Here is a 12117-nt window from a genome sequence, read left to right as displayed (position 1 = left end):
TTTGAACTCAGGGTCTAAAATTCTCCTGTTTGTTTCCTCTTTTAGACTGACAGTTAGTACTCTACCTACCATTTGAGTCATAACTTCACTTCCAACTTTTTGCTCAGTAACTAAAATATGAATCTTGGGGATTTATCTATCCAAGTCAGCTTTGAATCACAATCTTGTATCTCAGCCTCCTGACTAGCTAGGTTTACAGGTGTGAGCTGTCTGCTAAACTATCTAGGCTTTATCTGAGATCAAATCAGTTGAACATTTAAGTCATAAGTATATTCTACCTGCTATCAGATATTAAATTAGTGACATATAATCTGAACTGAAACTATAGCCTTTAATAACATTAGGGCATATGCCCTGTTTTATAGGGTTAATAATTTAGATGATTTGTATATTTTTAGTAATGTATGTGATCTATTTTGGAAAATACCTTGATATTGTTGCATTTCATAAATATACATTTTCTGACCCCAAACATCACACCTAAATAGAATATGCATTTATTGTAAAATAAATGAGTAAGCCAATTCATCATTTAAAATGCAATAAATGACTATACATTAGCTTTTGTCATTAGATATCTCTGTCACAGAATTCAGTAATTGTTAGCCTGGAAAATAAGATATTTCTTGGATTAAAAAGGTATACAATTGGTAATACCATTTTCATTTTCTGAGTTTTAAACCATTTGGTTCAAAGTCTTATCACCAACTGTATCACATCATTTTTTTCTTTGTCAAGTTTCCTTGACAAGAGCTGTATTTGTGGATGTGTTTCTTGACAACACTATATTTTTCCCTTGAGAGAGTACTGTTCTCAGCTGTGTTGCTGATGTCAGCAAATCCTGCTTCTTTGATCTTCATAAGGTTATGCTTTGAAAATTAATGGAACAGCTACATATGAAATAAAAATCAATTTACCATTTTCTACAGTGGAGAAAGAATGAATTATCAATAGAAAGTGTGGAGCACTGTAATGGCTGCAGTCTCCTCTCACTCTCCTTATTCTTTTTAATAAACTGTTCATGCTTTACTCTTGTAGTTTATGATATCAACAGGATCCCTTGGTAAAATTACAGCAATAAATTTCACCTTATGCTGGACAGATTTTACTTCTGCTTTTTTGCCTATCTGTCATCTTGTTTTGCAAATAATAAGGCATGACAAAATTGATTAAAGATTTCTTTTGCCTTCATGAAACACAATAACTGCTTTGCTGGGTGGGGGGTAGGGGAAGGCAATGTAAATGCAAAGCAAAATTTAGATCAAACTACTACTATGTAACTCCACTCACAGAGACAAACTATATTTAGGTGAACCAAGAGAGAGTTGTCATTATTATCATCGAATATTTAATTTTCATGTTCTCAGGTAAAGTGAATTTTATTATAACCATTTGGTAATAGTTGTTAAATACTTATAATAAATGCATTATTTACTACCATCTGCTGTTACATCTGGTTTATAATTCATGAGTCCAAAGGAATTTTATATGGATTCAGTACATAACAGATACTGTATATTTTTAAATCTGAGGGAAAAGATGGTGTCAAAATATCAGACAATAAATTTATTATTGTTTCCAAATACCAAGACCAGCAAATCCTTCTGGAACAAACTTTAAACGAAAATCTTGTACTTATTTCTTGCATTTAAAACAAACATCAATGTTCACTCACTGATTAGGGTTATTTATTTTGGTAAATTATCTGTTCATCATTAACTCTTAGAGTCTACTCCAAATCTCAATGTTTATAGTTGTTTTATAATCCACTCCAGCATTGGGCACTTCACTGCACATTCCTAGCTTTTAGCTCTTTTTATGTCATTTTGGTAGCTAACTACCTTTCTTACTTTCCTGTGCACTGAGGACCTGCTTTACAATACCTGGGATGTATCATTTTACCTCTAAATTCAGAAGTATTTTTGTGTTTTTATTTTATGGTTTAGATTCAGAAGTATTTGTTTCTAATTTATGGTTTTTAATTAATCTTCATTATTTTGCCTGTTCCCAAATTAACAAACTTTTATTTCTTTATATAAGTATGTGGTCACTATGATTGACTTATCTCAATGTGTCTCATTTTCAGAGACACTGTGCCTCATTCTACTGGAAATGTATTGCCATGTCGAATGTCTCTTCCATTACAATAATTAAATGATTATGATACCTACTTTGAAAGTGTGTCTTCTCAATTCTTGTTTCAAAATTTTGAATGAAAAACCAAGCTTCTGGCTTTTGTCTTTAGGTTTACAGTTGATGGCAACTCTTTAATCTCACTTTATTACTGGATCAAGTAATTAAAATAGTAAAAATGTATAACTATAGCATAAAATATATCTAAACCTTGGTTATTCCTTGGTGATCCATAAAGTTATGAACTCTTGAATTAGTCTCTAGAACTCTCTTGTTTCCCTCCTCACTCACGGTCCCTAAGATTTCTCATGAATTACATACCTATCTACCAAGGCTAGTCTCCTGTCCAAACTGCTACAAGCATCCCCTTATAATATGAGCTGCTTCTCTGCATGCTTCTTACACTGTTTGCCCTTTACCTGTGTTCACAGATCCAACTTCAACATATCAAATATATCTTATTATTAATTTCAAAACATCTGAGGTGAAAATAAGATCAAAATGTTAAAATGGCACCAAAATTAACAATTATATGGTGGCTAATATAATTCAAAACAAATAGCAAGTAGACTTCAATATTATTACATGCTAATTTGTTCTTAGAAAACAATCTTAGACTGACCTGAAATAGACAATCAGAGCTGTAGGTTTGTCTCAAAATGCTTTTCCATGTCTGGGTCTATCAGCATAAGTCTGACTAATGGAAATCTCTCAATGCCTTTGAGGACTATTATTAAAATTAATCAATATGTAGTACAGTAAGCTTTTAGAGTAGCAATATATATGTTTGGATGACACTGATGCTTCAACAGAAATGCCATGATAATTAGAACTTTGATAATAAATATTCAAAGGCCCTCATATTGAGAATCAATTAAAAATTTGAAATTGTGTTGAAGATTTTAGTAGCAGGTAGTCTAATGAAACACAGAATGTGAATTGGAATAGCAGATGAGATTAATGTTGTAAAAATCATTACTGAAATAGGCTCACAAGGTCCATTAAGAAGCACTGCCTGCATTTGTTTAAATTCTAGCTTGTTGTTTTCTTTATTTTTATTTTTGTCCATAATGGGGCTTGAACTCTGGGCCTGGGTGCTGTCCCTCAGCTCTTCAGCTCAAGACAAGCACTCTAACACTTGAGCCACAGCACCCACTTCCGGCTTTTTCTGTTTATGTGGTGCTGAGGAATCAAACACAGAGCCTCATGCATGCAAGGCAAGCACTCTACCAGTAAGCCACCTTCCCAACCCAAATCCTAGTTTTTAAGAAAGTAAATGTAATCTATTGAACTACTAATCCAGTAACATACATTTGAATAAATATGATACATGGAAACAAATTATGTAAAATAGTTGACTCTGAAATATTAGCTTTTTAATAAAGCTTTTCTTTTTATTTTGCAACAAATGAGTCCTTGTTATAATGCTGATCAAAAAGATATTTCAAGAAGCTTTTCTCTTAGGAATAGACAATACAGCTATTTTCTCTTCATTTTTAGTTGGAAAATGCTTTGTGAAGATTGAAATCTAGACATCATTTTCTGAAGCAAATTGACAGGATTATACCTCATATTAAAGATGGAGAGAAGAAAATTGGAAAACAATACAGCAAACCCACTTATATATTTTAAAAAGCATTTGTTTTTCCTGAATAGTAGTCAGCATACCTAGTCGGATAAAAGCAAGCAGGTTAATAAGGTTTTGATGCTCCCTCTTCATAATGCATGTATGGATGGACAAGATATGCTATCAATTTTACTAGGTATACTCCATTGAGGTAAAACTAATAGTAAGTACATTTTATTCTATTGTCGGTGTGGGACTTGAACTCTGGACCTGGGTGCTGTCCCTGCACTCTTCAGCTCAAGGCGAGTACTCTACCACTTGAGCTACAGTTCCACTTCCAATTTTCTAGTGGTTTATTTGAGATAAGAGTCTCATGAACTTTCCTGCCCGGGCTGGCTTTGAACTGTGTTCTCAGCTCTCAGCCTCCTGAGTAGCTAGGATTACAGGCATGAGCCACAGGTGCCAGGCTCCCATTTTATTTAGATTTATAGCTCTGGGGCTTGAACTAGGTCCTCCCACTTGATAGGCAAGCAATCTATCCCTTTTTATTTTAGTGTGTATTTTTTATTGGATTATTCATATCATAAGTTTCCAGAAAGCAAATGTGTCCAGAACTCCATGGATGAACAAGAGTGTTCACTGGAAAGTGAGAACAATGCAGAGTGATATGATGGCCACATTCTCAATGTACAAATAGTGCAAACTACAGTGTTATCAGAACTTAACTCACCTTGACCTCTGCAAACTACTTCACAAAAATGTCCCCATTACCTTACGTATGTAACTGTAACCCCTCTATACATCACCTTGACAATAAAATTAAAATTAAAAAATAAGACTGTGTACAAAGATAAATATAGACCAATGGCTTCTTTTAAAAAATAGCCAGGTGCCGGTGGCTCACGCCTGTAATCCTAGCTATTCAGGAGGCTGAGATCTGAGAATCGGGGTTCAAAGCCAGGCAGGAAAGTCCATGACACTCTTATCTCCGGTTAACCACCAGAAAACCCGAAGTGGTGCTCAAGTGGTAGAGTGCTAGCCTTGAGCTGAAGAGCTGAGGGACAGCGCTCAGGACCAGAGTTCAAGACCACAACCAAAACCACAAACTTGATAGTCTATTTTAAGATGTTCATTTTCAGTTAAAGTTGTAAAATTTTACCATAAATATAATAAATATAAGTTTGCTGCAGAGCAGCCCAAACCTTGATGAAAATTCTACTTTCTTATTCTATCAGAAGAAAAGACATTTCCCCAAGCATCAATTATCTTGAACGCTTTGGAACAAAATAAAAAAATTGTGTTCAGATTAGAGTTACATAAGACAGGTGAGAAGTATATTTCTTTTTAAGAAGGTTACCCTTTCCTTTCTTTTCTCCCAGTTTTTTCCTCCCATCTCCACCCACAAGTTTTATAGCTCTTTGTCAACATAGTGTCTAGTGAGTACCACTGTTGCATTTGTTCACCTTTTGTCCTCCATTCCCTGTCCCACCAAACACTGTCAAAGATAGACAAAAAAAAAAAGAAAGAAAACAAAACAAAACAAAAAAAACAAAGAAACTTTTTGTTTCCATTTCCTGGAGTTTCTTTCTATAAATATTATTTTATATGATCAGAGGCACATAGGCATTGGCCCTTTGGACTCCTCCTCTAAGAGGAGGAGTCTGTGTTTAAATGTCTAGAGTCCTACATAATTTATCTTGTCCCCGTATATTTTAAATCTAGTTTCTGTATATGAGAGAAAACATGGGCCTTTTGTCTCTCTGAGCTTGGCTTACCATACTTTCTATTCCAGGTCCATTCATTTCCCTGCAATATATTATGCCATAATATTTTTCTTTCTAATAGCTGTGTAAAATTCTGTTATGTATAGCTACCACACTTTTGGGATCCACTGACCTATTGCAGGGCATCTGGGCTGTTTCCAACACTTGGCAATTGTGAATAGTGCAGCAATGAACATGGATGCTCAAGTGTCTTTATGGTATGTGTCTGCTGATGTTCTGGGTAGATGCCCAGGAGTGTTATAATTGGGTCATAGTGAAGATGTATGTTTAGGTTTTTGAGGAACCTCTGAAATAATGTTTGAGTTCTCTGTCTACAGAATATTTGCCTTGTATTTTCTTGAAAGGGTTTTTTTGTAGGTGGTGATGTTTCCTGCTTTGAATAGATTTCTTCTAGCTCCTCTGTTCCTTGTTCCAAATCTAGTTCCCTCCCTTAAGTATTTCCCACCCAAAGAAGGAGAAGGAGAAGTGGGAGAAGACCCTCTCCACCTACAGGAGACCAACTCAATAAGCAGGTCCTTCACTGGCCTCACTCACTGCCACCCACAAGACTCTTGCCGCTGTTCTTGATCACAGTATAAGTGTGGCATCGGTTGGAGTGGCTTTTTTCTGTGTAGTTGTCTCTCCCTCATTTCTGTCGGTGTTAAGGTTTTGGAGAAGGCAGGGATAATCTCTTTACGATACAGACAAAGCATCCCTTAAGCAAAACTCCTTGAAATCATTGAAGCTTTGGATAAGTACATCTAAAAAGGAGATTTTAACATTTCTAAATCTTCTTAGCAGAGTTGATCGAAGTCTCCATGTCTAAAGATCCCATCTCAACAAACAAGCCACAGGTAGTGGTAAAAACTATAATACCAGCTTTGGTGGAAAGCAGAAGCAGAGAAATAACAGTCCAAGTCCAAAACCAGGCCAAATGACACACTTCCTGAAAAACAACTAAAGCAAAAAACAAAAAACAAAAATAATAAATGAGGGAGATGGCTCAAATAGAAGAGCATCTGCCTAACAAGCGGGACATCCTGAATACAAAAACACAGACAGGCAGTGTGAGGTAGGAGGCACCACCTCTGCCTTTTGGCCTGTGGAGAACACCATGAATTTCTCTTTTTTTGTACATTTTTTATTGTATAAATACTGTACATATGTAAATAGCTTTTGACCTTTTCTACTTGTCCTACACATGTACTAGTTATTGCAAATAAAGGAAAACATGGGACCTATGTTTCTCTGGGCCTGGCTTACTTTACTTAATATAATTTTTTTCCAAGTCTTTCTACTTCCTAACAAATGGGGCAATGCCATTCTTTCTGAAGGAGGCATATATATATATTTTTTTTCTTGATCCATTCATCTACTGAGGGGCATCTGGGTTGGTTCCATATCTTAGCTATGGTAAATAATGCTGTGATAAACATAGTTGTGCTGGTAGTCTTAGTATGGTCTTGTTTGTGATGGTTTGGGTAAATGCTCTATGCGGAGTCTTTTGAGAAACCTTCATACTGCTTCCCAAAGTGGCTGAGCAAGTTTATATTCCCAAAAACAATACAGTAGGGTTCCCTTTTGGCCACACCCCCTCCAGCATCTGTTGTTATTAGAGTACTTGATGATAGCCTTTCTAACTGAGGTGAGATGGAATCTCAATGTTGCCTTAGTAATCAAAACAGCTTGGTACTGCCACAAGAACATACCTGAGGACCAATGGAATAGAACTGAAAACCCATAAATGAACCCACAGACCTGTAGACACCTAATCTTCGATAAGAGAGCTAAAAAAATAGAATGGATGAAAGACAGCCTCCTCAGTAAATGGTGCTGGCAAAACTGGTTAATCACCTGTAGAAAACTAACGATAGATCCTTATATATCACCCTGCAACAGAATCAACTCCAAATGGATCAAAGACCTCACAGTCAAAGCAGACACTCTGAAAACATTACAGGAAGGAATAGGAGAAACCCTAGATCTCCTTGTCACAGGCTGAAATTTACTTAATAGTGACCCAGAAACACAACAAATCAAAGAAAGGTTAGACAAATAGGAGCACATGAAGCTGCAGAGCTTCTGGATGGCAAAGGACATAGCTAGCAAGATCAATAGAAAGCCTGCGGATTGGGAGAAGATCTTCACTAGCCATACAATGGACAAGGGTCTCATATCCAAAATATACTTGGAACCAAAAAATTAAATCCTCCAACAACAAATCCTCAAAGAAACAACTGATAATAAGTAAACTAAAGACTTAAAGAGAAACTTCTCTGAAGAGGAAATAAGAATGGCCAATTGACACATGTAGTATGTTGAACCTCTCTAGCCATAGAAGAAATGCAAATCAAAACAGCTCCATCAATTTCTGAGAATCAAGGGTGTGGAGGCCTTTCAAAACATGACTTTGCAGTTGTCCCTGGTTGTTCAGTCACCTGGGGCCCTGATAGAGTTGGCCCCTCTCTTTAGTCATATGGCAATAGAGGTTCTTGTGTGTTCACTGTTAGGCCTCTACAGAATTTTCATTTTTTTAAATTTTATTTTGAATGATCCTCCTCAAAAAGATCTCTAGGCTTATTGTCTTCAACCTTTTCCTTGTCAATCAATCCTTCACATATGGAAGAACAGTAGTACTCTCTAAGAATAATATGGGTACTAGGACTTGGTTATAGGTGATAAAGTTAGTACTGTAAGCTGTCAAGACTTGGCTCTTGTTTTCCATCCTCTACTCCTCCCACCCCTGTTCCCCTTGTACCCTCTACCCCCATGAAGAAACTATGGTACCCATGGGTTGGAAATGTTTCATAAGTCATGCAATGAGAACATATCTTTTTGAACAATGGCACCTCTTCCCTAGCTCTCTCCAATCTGTAACGTCCCATACCCACCCACGGTTCATGTGGTTCATTTTGAGCATAGTGTCTAATGATTATCACTGCTGCATTTGTTCACCCTTTGCCCCGCCATTTCTGTGCACCCCACTTGTATTTTGTTACTTTTGATGATTATTTTGGCAATTGTATTCATAGCATCATTATGCCTAGACTGGTGCTGTACCATTTGAGCTATATCTGTATCTGATCTTTTGCAGGATATTTGGAAGGAATCTAACTTTTCTGTCCATGCTGGTTTCAAACTATGTTCGTATAGATTCCAATGAGCTGGGTAGCTAGGATTACAGATATGAGCCACTGTTGCCTCTAGTCAGGAAATTTAAATATAATAGTTTAGTTTCTGGAAAAAGAAAAATGATAATACTCAGTGTGGAAATCGCACCCTCACAATTCTATTTTTTGATGTTACTACTTTCTTTGTAAGTATTTTAATGTATCCATATTTCAACTTTATATAGGAAAATATATTTCATAGTGAGATATATCACATAATTTGATGTAAAAACAATTTAAGCTTCTAAACATAAAATTATAGGTCAGTTGTTTACTTCAGTGATAACTTTATTATTGGGTAATTGCCTTATTCATGTGTTCTCGAAGGGCAAATTTTAAATAAAATTTAAACAGTTTTATCAGTAAGTCTGCATATACCTTCATATTTATTCTCAAAACTCATGAGAAATGTACATTTTTACAGGATTTTCTTTCAATAGCTTTAAAGTTTTCCATTCAGACATAGTGGTAAAAAAAATAGACTATGGTAAAATAGATGTGTTTGCAAAATTCTATTAATACTTATTTAAAATGTTCAGACATGAAGATGATAAGAAATTGCTGTAAAAGATGTGTCTCTCAGCCAGAAGGACAGAAAAAGCTCCTTATCTGTATATAAATAATGGCCAAGCTGTTGTATCCTACTGTTTCTGATAAAGAAGAGGTCATTTTTGTAGATATTTTCTGACAGAATGAGGACGTTCCTGTTATCCTTGATTAGGTGAATAATGTCCCATGGCATTTCTTGCACTGATGCAACTTAGAAATGACACCTCATTTGCTGCTCCACCTGACCTTCCTCTCCTCCTCATCCTATGTCTTCAGCTCACAATCAGCCTGAAAGGAATCTGCATGTCTAAAGCTCCCATAATAAAATGCACTTATTTTCTGGACTTACAAAATAAAAATGAGATAATTATCACTAATGATTCTTTCTGCTTATATTTGTCTCTGAATAAGTATATATTTCCAAATCAAAATCATTAATACTTACAATTACATACACTGGTGTTTGGTTTGAATGAAATTATAATTTTAGTTTTCCAAAGAATTTTTGGTAGTCCAAAGTACATATATAATATTTTATTTTAATTATATTTATATAATTTATATGCATCCAACTTTATTTTTATATTTAAGTGTAAAACTGTGAGAAATTAGTATGATAAATGATACTTTTCCTTAGGTGTTTATTTTTGTATCATATGAAAAAAATTATCAGGAAGACAAACGAAGTTTTGGGAGAAATAGTAAGTGCATTTTTCGCACACACATAAAATGCACACATTGAAATAATTTCATACACTTTAAATAGACATCATATAGAAAGCTAGCAAGCAAGCAAAAAAGACAAGCAAGCAAGAATGAAAGAAAATAAGAGAGACATCTGCTTTAGCCATATTTATAGAAAAGCATAGATTCAAAGGTAAAAAAACAAACAAATAATACTTCATATAAAAAGAATTGCAACAGATAGTTTAATTCTCCAAGAAATTTTCTAAATTCTGATAGCATAGACAAGATAATCATCAAGCTATACAAAACAGATTTGAACAAGGGCTATGGTGAATGAATTTGTAATTTCAAAACCCAGTAGAGAATCAGGAGAGCATGTAGCAAATTTACACAGCACAATATCAAAATATGTTGGAGCAAACGATAGAAATGGCACAGAACAGAGCAGTCACATTTCTTTGTCTTATTCACAAAACAATTAAAAAATCTTTACCAAATTCTGATTCATTTTTTATGTTTTTTATTCTTCAAATCCAAGGTACATGTATATTTGAAGTCTAAATGAAAGCTAACAGGATAAACCTAGAATCCTTCTGTATATTAGCAAATTGAATAATATGTGCCAAAACATCTTGTGGAACATGGATCACCAAAGCAGAAATTAGGAAATCACTTTATACTTAATTATAATGAATCATAACTACCCATCAAAACTTGAGCAATAGAACTAAAGTCATGATTATTGGAATATTTTAAAAATGGATTCATATTATGTAGAATAAAATTTAAAATGTGTTTCATAAATCTACCTCATAAAACTAACTAAAGTAAATACAATAGTAATGATCAGAATAGATATTAATAGCAGAAAAAGTAGTTTCCCTTTACAGAAAAATCAACAAAGTCAAACAGTACTTCTAAGAACTCTTAAAAGGTACAACCATTCCTAGTTTCCTTTGTGATTTCATTTTGTCTGTGTCACGTATAACATCTCTTGAGTTTCTTGTTGCCTTTCTTCAGCTAACTTTGTGAATAAGTAGCTCTTCTTTCTTTCCCTGCTTTCCTAAGGCCAAAGTGAGGTCTTTATGTACTTGCTATAAAATTCACTCCAACTCCAATTTCTTTGGTAGCACACAGAAACTGGTATTTCCTGTGAGGGAAGAGTTCCACTCTACTACCCAGAACCTTTGTGCTTTTATACCCTTTCTTACTGGAGTTAGGAATATAACTAAAACAAGCAAAATCACACCAATTTTATTAATTTTACATCTTCGTGTGGATCTTTGCCAGAGAATGAAATTTGAAGAAATGACATAAGCAAGGTACTGTTTAAATTTTTAGACGAATTATGATGTATTGGTGTAGGAATAATAGATCTCTGGGGTAGACTGTCCCTGTTGGATTTATAGACGAGGGCAAAAGGAAGATGAAGATCTCTTCAAAGATTTTATTTACTAAAATGGATTACATTATTATTATTACTATTACATCAATTATTATTCTCTTGTGACTAACCCTTTTTTCCCCAACATGATATAAGAGGTTGTTCCACTCCAAAGAATCTTTAGGGCTTACAACACTTAGGAAAAGACCCGATCAACTACCATTTCTGAAATCACATTAGAATGTCAGCATATTTTGAGCTGCCATATCCTTAACTCAATATTCATTCATTTTCAAATTCCATGTTTGTTTTCTTTTGACTCATGGGTTATTTAGAAATACATTCTTTGGCTTCTGAATGTTTGAGTACAGCTCATATATTTGTATTACTTATTTCTTATTAAATCCACTGTGGTCTCAGTATAAACTTTGTATTACTGAAATCCATTTAAATTTATTTAAACATTTTCTTGCTAACAGTTCTAATAATTATTTTATATCCTATTGATGATTAAAGCACAATAATTCCTTCTACTTTGAGATTCTATGAAGTCTTAAAGATTTTAGAAAATAAACCCTCTGGAATTATGAATAGAAAGTAGAACATTATGTAGTAAAAATGAATTTGAAGACTTCCTCAGAGAAATTCTAAGAAAGATGGTGTGAAACAATAGTTTTGTGACTGTTGTGAACATTTCTTAAATAAATATATATATATTTATAGAATGTAAATGTTTCCCTAGCACCAGATATATAGATTTCATTTCTTAAATAAAGATACAAAAATGTATCTTTTTATTCCCCAGAAAATAAACTTGGTTTACTATGTAATAATTATATAAACAATTCTGAGTTTTAATTTATT

Source organism: Dipodomys merriami, unplaced genomic scaffold (assembly GCF_024711535.1).
Source record: "Dipodomys merriami isolate MVZ:Mamm:240054 unplaced genomic scaffold, mDipMer1.0.p SCAF_9, whole genome shotgun sequence".
In the NCBI taxonomy this organism is placed as follows: Eukaryota; Metazoa; Chordata; class Mammalia; order Rodentia; family Heteromyidae; genus Dipodomys; species Dipodomys merriami.
Note: the sequence above shows the minus strand (reverse complement) of the source record.